The sequence below is a fragment of the Lepisma saccharinum genome, chromosome 16 (genome assembly GCF_977018435.1).
Source record: "Lepisma saccharinum chromosome 16, izLepSacc3.1, whole genome shotgun sequence".
NCBI classification, from domain to species: domain Eukaryota; kingdom Metazoa; phylum Arthropoda; class Insecta; order Zygentoma; family Lepismatidae; genus Lepisma; species Lepisma saccharinum.
In genome coordinates this window covers 61,237,871-61,247,708 of record NC_139244.1, presented here as the reverse complement: position 1 = coordinate 61,247,708, position 9,838 = coordinate 61,237,871, and the positions used below count along the sequence as shown (strand labels likewise).

Below are 9,838 nucleotides of genomic sequence, written 5' to 3'. Positions count from 1 at the left end.
AAGTTCAGTTGGCGCCCTATTTCCCGTTCACTGAGTCCATCCCGTTGCAACTCCACCACTCTTCTCCTCACGGTGTTGTCAATAGGTTTGCCCCTGGCCATGGTGATGATGCACTGCGGTTCCTCGGTGCACAGCACGCGTTTATATACGGCGGACTCCCTTATCGTGTCCGTGACGTCGAATGCGCCACTATCTGGAATTTCCGTATGGGTCTGGTGCCTGGTCGAAGTTCAATGTCACGCGTATAGTTCCCCGTTTTCGTTCTTTACGTGACCTTGGGTGCAACATGCTGGGATCATGATTCTTCCCTGCTCACACGCCTCCTCTTACACACATGCGTCACTTCTGCGGGTCACCCATTCCACCGCCTATGCCTCTGTGCATTTAATCACGTATTCCTTTCTGGTCGAACTTCATTGTCACCAAGGTTGTATATATGTGTATATATATTCATATTTATACCACATTAATACTGTAATGTATAGTTATTCAATTTTGTTTTTGAAGTTAGCGCACATCGTTCAAAAAAACGTTTTGAAAGTTTGGAAAGTTGAAATTATTAAATTGACATTGTGCAATCTGAGCCCACAAAATCTCGTTTTTGGTATCTGAAAACGCAGGAAGCATTAAGTCGTAGGTAAAATATGAAAACATGAATCTGAGCTGGTTCCTATATATTACAATTAAATTATTTAGAGATAATCCTTTTGATAATTCTGCTTTAACGTTAATTAACCAAACTGAATGTTATTTTCTGTCATCAACTACCAAAGTAAGAAGCCTTTTACTTATTTTTTCTAATTTGAAATTACTTCGTCAGTTTCGGGAAGGCGACGTCAACTGACAGGTTAGACTTTCTCTCGCGACGCCGACAACTTGGATGTCAACAATTTCGTAAAACTTACAATGTCTTAATTGTTAACGAAGAGAAATTATATTTCGGATGTCCCGGTGGTGGAGAACCGGGAATTTTCCCACCTGTTCAATCTGCTCCGACGCCCACCCAGCGTCATATAAAGTGGGTACCTGGAGGGAACTCTTGGGGCTAAAGGCGGCCAGGGGCATGATGCTGATCACATCACCCCCACCTTCGGCCGTGATCAAGAAAGTTTGGAGCCCTAGCTCCACACCCTCTATACGCCTTCAGGTGAGAACTTTATTTTTTTATTTTTTTTATGTCAGGATGTTAATTACGAAACAATCCTGGAATGTCAGTACCAAATAAATATATGAACGCAGATCTTCCGAAATAAATTTACAAATAATACACTGCTAGAAAGGGCTAGTCAACGAAAGCAATTAAAGTATATGAAAATGACAAATTGCTCTATTTAAATATCATTACCTTATGTTAATTTCAAAGACGTTGTGCGACCTATTTTTTGCATATTTCCCCAGCAAATCCTCCATAAGCTCATTCAACTTAAGTTTGAGGAAAATGGCAGAACGAGCTGGATCAGAATTAACTATGAAGGAAAGGACAGGTTCAAAAAAGGAAATTCAGTCAATGACCAGGCTCACAACTCGTCCTCCAGAATTGATGTTAATGGTGATTAGACATTGTGAACTTTGTGCGCAAGATAGAACTTATTTTGGAAGGAAGAAGGTTTAACAGTTACTACAAAATGTCACACCTTGGTAAATGTTCAACAGTTATTATGCAGTTTCAATGAAAATATAAGTTTAATTTATTTTGTGTAGTGAATGTGTATTATGGTTCATTTGATATTTTTTAAAGTTTTTCTTGTCCTGTGTAATGTTCCATTCTGTGCATATACTGTAGTACACGGTATACACAAAGTGTCTGATACATTTCAATTATTAATAAATTAGAAACTAACAAAGATAAAAACTAGTGGCAATGATAGATAGATAAACTCAAACGTTGTATGTCCTGTATCAGTAAACTTCTAAATGTGCTCGTTTTGTCGCACGGAGAATGTCAAGACGATAATCGATTTCTTCCCACGTTCTGGTCAGCATGGCAACATGCACGGTGGCTATCGCGTTGTTTATTCTGGCTTTCAATTCATCAATGTTCATCACTTTTGTAAGGTTCGTCATCATTGTTCGTCGTGTTTTGAACGGACGCTTTCCGGGAAGATAGATTTGACTTGGTGGTCCGATTCCTTGACCCCGAAGGTCGCCCGACACAACCTCATTGTAATTCTTTTGGGGTGGAGATTGTTTTTTAGTGAAAATTGCTACAAAAGGAGTACATATAATAGTATACTGATACAGGACATAAAACTTTTGAGTTTTTCTATCTATCTTTGCCACCAGTTTATTTGTATTTTCATTCGCAAATATATAATTTTTACAACCCTTTTAATACTAATTCGTCAATTCTCCCTCAGATTCCTATACTTCTGAAAACTATAAAAGGGTTTAAATATGAAGAAAAACACCAGACTACGTTTTAAGATGTTCCCTAGAATATAATTTTATGTCCAAAGTTAATTTTAATTGAGTAATTGCTGGGGGGTGATGGACAGCTGTGGTACGCGTCTTGAAATGCAAAATTTTGGCAAATGTAATCCATCCAATGTAAAAGGCTGCATATTGGCGGTGGGCTTGCAAAAGTGAAACATTTGGTTGCAGAAACTTGTTTCAAAGATCACCTCCGTTTTTACGACATGTTTAAAAATGTCAATATTCGGAATATCACTGTGTTCAATACTTGAAATTAGATAGAAGGAAGAATGTTCCTTCATCTATTTTATCATATCATCACTCATTCCCATTTCGCGATTAGCTAAATGTGACAGAAATGCGAAAACCAAGTCAATCGATTTTGATTTGATTTGATTTGCTTTATTTTACTTCGCTTTTTGTGCCACTTTTGGCTAACTTGCGAAGATGGGGATGATTACTGATATGATGAAATTGATGAATGGACACTCACAAATATCCATTCCCAAGCCAGGATTCGAATCCGGGACCCCTGGCGTCGTAGCGCGATGTGCTAACCACTCCGCCACTGGGGCCGGCCAAGTCAATCGAATAATTATACGACGCACGGTTTTAGAAGCGATATCGGGCGGAGTTACGGAGAGCGTGTCCTTGGCGACCAACCAATAGCAGGAGTGCAACGTTGTACAGTTAGGTTTACGTGCAAGAAGTTCTTTATAAAACTCGCCACTTTAAGGTTCATCATTGCATGGGAAACAATATTATGAACCTGACTGTCCAAGTCCCATGCATTTCCGTCGCCTACAGCCGGAGATATCGTTTCTCGAAGAAAAAAGGGAAACAGCGCGTCTCTACACACACACACAACGACCCTTCGTTTTCCTTCAGTGTTCCGTCTTTTTTTTTTATTATTATTATTTGCCACCGTGTTGACCCCGCTGAGTTGTGTTTTGGTAAAACTATGGATGTCAAATTCGGCTGAATATTAACAATGGCGCTTCATTGTCGTGGGCGTTTACGAACATTGCGAGTCTGAGTCACTTTCAGTTCAGCGTTTTCGTAACAAGGGCTGTGTAAGATAATTGCACTCGTACGCCACGAAGAACAGTTGTGAGACGATTCAAAATGGCCCTTATTGATTGATTAAATCTTGGTTTATTTTATCGCTTTTCTGCTACCTTTGGCTAATCGCAAAGATGAGGATGGATGATGATATGATGAAATTGATGAAGGGACACTTACAAACACCTATGCCCGGGCCGGGATTCGAACCCGGGACCCCTGGCGTCGTAGCGCGCTGTGAAGTCCAGCACTTATGTTCGATAGTCATGCAATAGTGTGTGTACTGCGAGTGTTACTAAATAATTTCGTGCCGGCCCCCATGGTGGAGTGGTTAGCATATCGCGCTACGACACCAGGGATCCCGGGTTCAAATCCCGTCCTGGACATGGATTTTGTGAATGTCCATCCATCAATTTCATCATATCATCACTCATTCCCATCTTCGCAATTAGCCAAAAGTGACAGAAAAATAAAATAAAGTAAATCAAATCAAATTAATAACGTCGCTCTCGAAACCTATTACAAGTAGTACAGGCACCAAGCGTAAAATATTACGTTCACAAGACAGAAATCTAGTGTATTCTCGCTTCAAGGAATTGGCGTCGGAAGAAGTGCGTGCTTGAAACAGTGTTTCCTCCGAGTCGAGAACTTACGGCTAAAGCGTGTGGTGTCTGTGTGCATACTGTGTTGCGTATTATAAAACAGGGTAACGTATCTACCACAGAAATCGGTGAACCCCTATTCAAATCTTCTGGGAAACATGCCAGAAAACAGAAACGAGAGTGATGATGATGGTCTTGCAGTTCCTCTATAATAAATACCTTCAAACTTCTTTCAGGTACGAGTTTCTCTTATATGCTGCAGTGATATGATATAATCCTATTTAGAATTCCTTACTATATATTTCATTGTACTCAAATATCACGTGCATCCATTATATATAAAAAGCTGAATATTGGACACGGCGAATTCTCTGCGTTTCCTTTCCGCTAGCAGTTGGTTTGGCAGCAGCGCGACAGCACTGGCTGCGTATTGGCTGAACTCATGTTCCTTCTAAAAGCGTACGCCGTATAGCAAAATTGTTGCTTGATGGGGAATATTCTTGACATCCAGGTTATCGTGAATGTACAAAGTGTTCCTCTTGGTAATGAGGATGAGGTTGTTGGTTCACACCATCCAGAAGGCGGCCGCCGTGGCGGAGTGGTTAGCACATCGTGCTACGACTCCAGGGGTTCCGGGTTCGAATCCCGCCCTGGACATGGATGTTTGTGAATGTCTATTCATCAATTTCATCAAATCATCACTCATTCCCAACTTTTCAAATTAGCCAAAAGAGGCAAAAAAAAAAAGCGAAGCAAAATAAAGCAAATCAAAATAAAAACAAAACAAAAAAATCACACCATCCAGACAATGCCGGGAAACAGAGGGATCCGTGAATTCGTGTCGGAGATCGAAACTGAAGTCCAAGACCTAATTGAAATGGAACGATTGTTGCCAATTTTCTGCTTTGATTGTTTCACCCCTTTTCTACTCTTGTGTTGATCGCGATGATGGGTTGATTGATTTAGTTTATTTTACTTCGCTTTTCTGCCACTTCTGCCCAATCGCCAAAATGGATATGGGATGGTGATAAGACAAGTTTGAGTTCGAGTTTCGAGTTTTCATTTTAACTTCACTTTATGCACAGTAAGGATAATCGGTACTGGACATGCAGTTTAAACCACTAGTGCCTCCACAGGTATCGAACCCGAGAACCCTTAATTACAAGAAGAGGGCGTTACCACTACGCCATCAGGGAGGCCTTAGATGATAAGACGAGATTGATGAAGGGACAATCACAAACATATATGGACGCCATAACCTGAGCCCCACGGAGGATTACACTGTCCGTGAGTCCGGACGCCAGAGCCTCGCTAGTCTGCAAAATACAGTCCAGTGGAAGTGAATTTGACATTTGGGTGCTTGTTGGAAGGTTACACCTCTCGAAGATGGAGTTGAATGATGAATTCATGAAACGTCACTTGGACAAACACAATGTCTGACCAAGGTTCGAATCAGGAGCCTCTGGCTTCGTGACACCCTACGCCTCCGCTTTGGAGGTTGCTTGGTTTTTGCCAATCGATATAGAACGCAAATTGGATTCCGAAGAGGCGCCGGCAAAAAGGTAGCCGCTCGCGAGGAAGTCGAGAAGCCTCTGGTAAATTCCCGAGGCTCGTCTTCCGCAGCGCTGATATGGGTCGGAGGTAGATCCAGCACTCTGGAAGCCCAGGAGAGATTTGACCTTGGCGAAGCGAAGTTTCTTTGTTTCGCCGTCAGAGGCCGCCACTTGTTGGATCCTTGGGTCGGCAACTGACCAACCATTCGCTGGAGAGGTCTCGCGGAGTATGTGGACAAGAAGACGTGGGTTTGTCCAAAACAAGGAGAAGAAGAAGAAAACTCCACGCACTGCCCACCGTAACCGTCACGTGCGGCGCTTTGCTTCGGCTGGACGGAGGATGTGCTACTCAGTGCGGTGCTCACCACCGCAAAGTCAACAGCCTCCGCCTGCTAGTGTTTGTGGTGAACCGATATTGCGTGTGGATGTCGGGGCACGGTGCGAGAAGTTACAGTGGGTGTTTTTTCTTTCATGAGGAGCCTTGGCGATTTCTGGTTTGTTCTTGCGGTAAGTACACTGACAGCTGTCTTCATCAATACATATATGCATGCGGAGGTATTGTCAGGACTTGCATTTTTCCTTTTTGGAGAATTACAGTACTTTACCAGCTGAATGAGAAAAAGTGCATTTCTTTGGTCAAGTGCACCGATGTGCGGTAATTTGTTTAACTCTAAGCTGAGATAGGCATATCGGGTTAAAATGGAATACGAACCACTGCGCTATGTGACTGCCCCGGAAATTGAACCCGGACCCAAGCACTACAATGCGACATAAATGGTGTACGGTAAATTACCCTCTGCCATAGACATGCCAATTGCGAGTCGTGACATTCCAATGATCTTATCACATTCCTCCCTATCTTCAATCGAGAGATTGATTGATTAGTTATTTTGGATTATTTTACTTCGCATTCCTGCAAATTTTGTGAAACTGATCTATTTACCTTGATACTTTTTTGGCTTGTTTTATTTTTGTTTATTTTATGTTATCCTTTCTTTTGTTTTTAATCTTAGTCTATTGTTTTACTGTTGTTTCTTTCTGGTTTAAAATGGCTTCTGCTGTACTGAAAATTTCAATAAATAAATAAATCAATAAATAAATAAATTGCGAAGATCCTTAGAGAGAGAATTCAAAGTACGAGTAGCGAAGCAGCTTAAGTCTGTATTTTCCATGAAGAACAATTGGAACATCAATCTCTGTTGGTGGTTTATAGTACACTGAATATCATTCGTTGGTTAAAAATGGTACCTGCAACGTAGTGGTTATGCCAATGCACCGCAAAACTTGGTCTCTATTAAAGTTCCAATAGGATATTATAATATTTTGTGACTTCTCATCCATTCCATTAAATCTTCATTTATCCTCATTTTCTCGATTACCAAGTACTTATATCTATTGATATGATGACAGCAATTACAGCCAGTGCCTTTTAAATAACTAAGGCATGCGATTTAAGATAATGTAATTGTAATAAAAAAAAAACCACTGTTTAGAATTTTGGTGCAGTGCCGATAGTTTCAAATCTGCTACATGAACAAATTCCCATCAATTTCTCTGATCAGTTTCAAACTCTACGGGCGCAGATAAAATAAGCTGAGTTTCAGTAAAACAAACGAAGTGCTTGTGGAAAATGTTTACGATGAACAGTAGTAGCGAGCGTAACCACATGGAGCAGAAATACAGTTGCACACTACACCCTTGCTACACATGAACTGGCTCTGTAGTTGTGTAGCTAATTTATCAGCTCCAATGTAATTTCTATGCACCTTGTAACGAACTTTCCGCTATTTCTGAACTGATCTTTAACCATTTCTAACTCAGCACACCAAGCAAAATAGTAACGGGATGATTTTCTTCTATATTTTGTGCCAGCGTGAACCATTAATTCTGATAAACGAAATATAAAAACGCAAACATATTAGTTTAACGTGATTGGAAAAATAATATGGTCGTACCTACCACCGGGCACATGAAATAAAAATTACACTTCAGTTACAAAATTCCATTCGAACACCGATGCACACTACTGCGTCTTCCATACGTCATTAATATTTTCATCGAAAATTTTAGTCGATGTCCACTTTGATTGGCTAAGTGGAATTCCACCAACAGCCTGAAGCAGGGAATTTCCGAACTGAGAATCGAACCCGGAAGTTTTCATTGAAGACGTGTGAATCTTTTATCAGTTTTGAGTCTGTCGAGATCTAAAGAACAGAAATAGGAAAATAGATTAAACTAGATACGTAGAACGATAGATATACATAAAGCTTGTACGAATTATATATCAAAAATATCAACAAGCATTTCGGCACATTTTTGCGTTCATTACTGTTATCTGTACTTCGATCTATAACTAAGATACGATTCGTAATGTGTAGGCTAGATGTTCAAACTCCGTAAACTTCCATCATCACCTAGCTACTTTCCTGGTTCAGACTGGGGGGATGGGCACAAGTTAAACTAAAACGGGAGGACGGGAGCGTAGAATGCCCGCTAGGCGGCGAAGACGAGACGAAATTTCACATTCTCCTCCAGTGCAAAGAAACAGGGGAGACAAGACAAAAATATATCAAGGAAATAAATGAAGATAACATTGAGAATATAATGACAAGCGTTATTAGGAGGGAGAGACCGAGAGGGGGGAGGCGCAAATAAGGAATCTGGGAACTTTCCTACACTACGCCTGGGTAAAGAGATCAAAGAAGCTCAGTGGGGAGAGCGAACATGTGTTAAAGGGGGGAGGGGTACTAAATAAATAAATGTGAGAAAATTTGGGAAACACTCAGGTAACAGTGCAAGTGTAGTGAAAGAGTTGAAATGAAATAGTGTTTGTGAACTCCCAAGCAGTGTGAATGTGGAAGTAGTCTGAGAGGAGGAAGGGTGTAGGAAAATTGCACTAAAATATTTTTCACTTGTATGGTATGTATAGCTGTAAAGGCTCATACTGGAAATAAATTCTATTCTGTTCTATTCTACTTTCGTGGTAAATCCTGGCATAGTATATTTAACGAAGGACACAGGCCTTTTTTTAAATTACGTTAACCATTTTTGACACACCTTTTCCTTTTCTCGTCTAGGCCTCTTGATTATAATGCGACGTAATGGGAGCTTATTGAAAATATTACTATATTTGTTCAGAAAATGTTATTACGATGAATAGTGGTTCATCCATGATGTAGTGTTAACTCTCTCGCCTTGTAATCGCTACATCTCAAAGGGAGATTGTACAGAGGTTCAATTATCACTCTAAACTGTGGATCCAATCCCGATTGACCTATCTAAGCAAGAAAATGACTTAAATACCTTTGCCAAACTTATATTTCACGAGTCAAGTGGTCCACTCACAATCTCGCCGTCATAGGTTCCGAGTTCGAGCGCCATCCTTGTTAGTGCTCCTACATCATCATTCATCCTCATCATTAACCAATAGTGACAGAAAAGAGAACCAAAACAATAGAATGCAATACATTCATACATTAACAACATCTAAATCAATCTCATTGTTTAAATATTAACGTTATACTATACTGTATTGCGTTCAGACGTGCCTGCGTGAACTCTAAACTGGTTTTTGTACTAAAACGAGTCTTTGCTCAACAAAACCACATCAGTGTCATTTCCTACGTTGAACTTCGTATCTTTATTTTATAGTTCGTGTCTATTTTAGGTATATTTAAAAACGTTGAACTATTGATGAACTCGGTTATAACTTGACTGCTGTTTTTACTTTGCGAATTAACGGGTGGGGCTGCGGGGGATTTCCCCACCACAAAAAATTTTAGCCCCGGCAAATGAAAATTATTTTTATCTCTGTACGGAATGTTTTCATTCTCCTCAATGAAAATAGAATTGAATGGATATATTATTTCATTCTTAACTATGTGACAAACAACTGAAAAATCATTCGTGTCTATTAATGGTCCAGTCTTCAAAGATTTCCCTGCCGAAAAGTATGCAGCCTTGTGGATTGAAGAAGGACACCATTCTGCAACTCACCGGGACAACAACAGGCTGCTTTCCACCTGAGTTCTCATGGCGTTGAACATTATGTTTGAACTTGACAATAGAAATTTGATCATGTTTTCGATGTTCGATAACTCTTTTCATGTGTGACTTTGGGCTTACTTAGAATGTAAATATCATATGATCGAATGACCTGGTTAGAACACCAATGTTCTAAGGTATCTAGAACCGAAAGAGAGTAGTTTA

At 40.2% G+C, this 9,838-nt stretch overlaps 1 protein-coding gene across 1 annotated transcript in view; it reads left to right on the top strand.

The window, feature by feature from the left end:
• The first annotated feature begins 5,856 nt into the window (after nucleotides 1-5,856).
• The window catches only part of LOC146000503 (uncharacterized), a 65,612-nt gene continuing 61,630 nt past the window's right edge, over nucleotides 5,857-9,838 (top strand). Inside the window, exon 1 of the mRNA XM_083138234.1 lies at nucleotides 5,857-6,136. The gene's annotated coding sequence lies outside the window, so the exon portion shown is untranslated. The remainder of the gene's footprint in view (nucleotides 6,137-9,838) is intronic.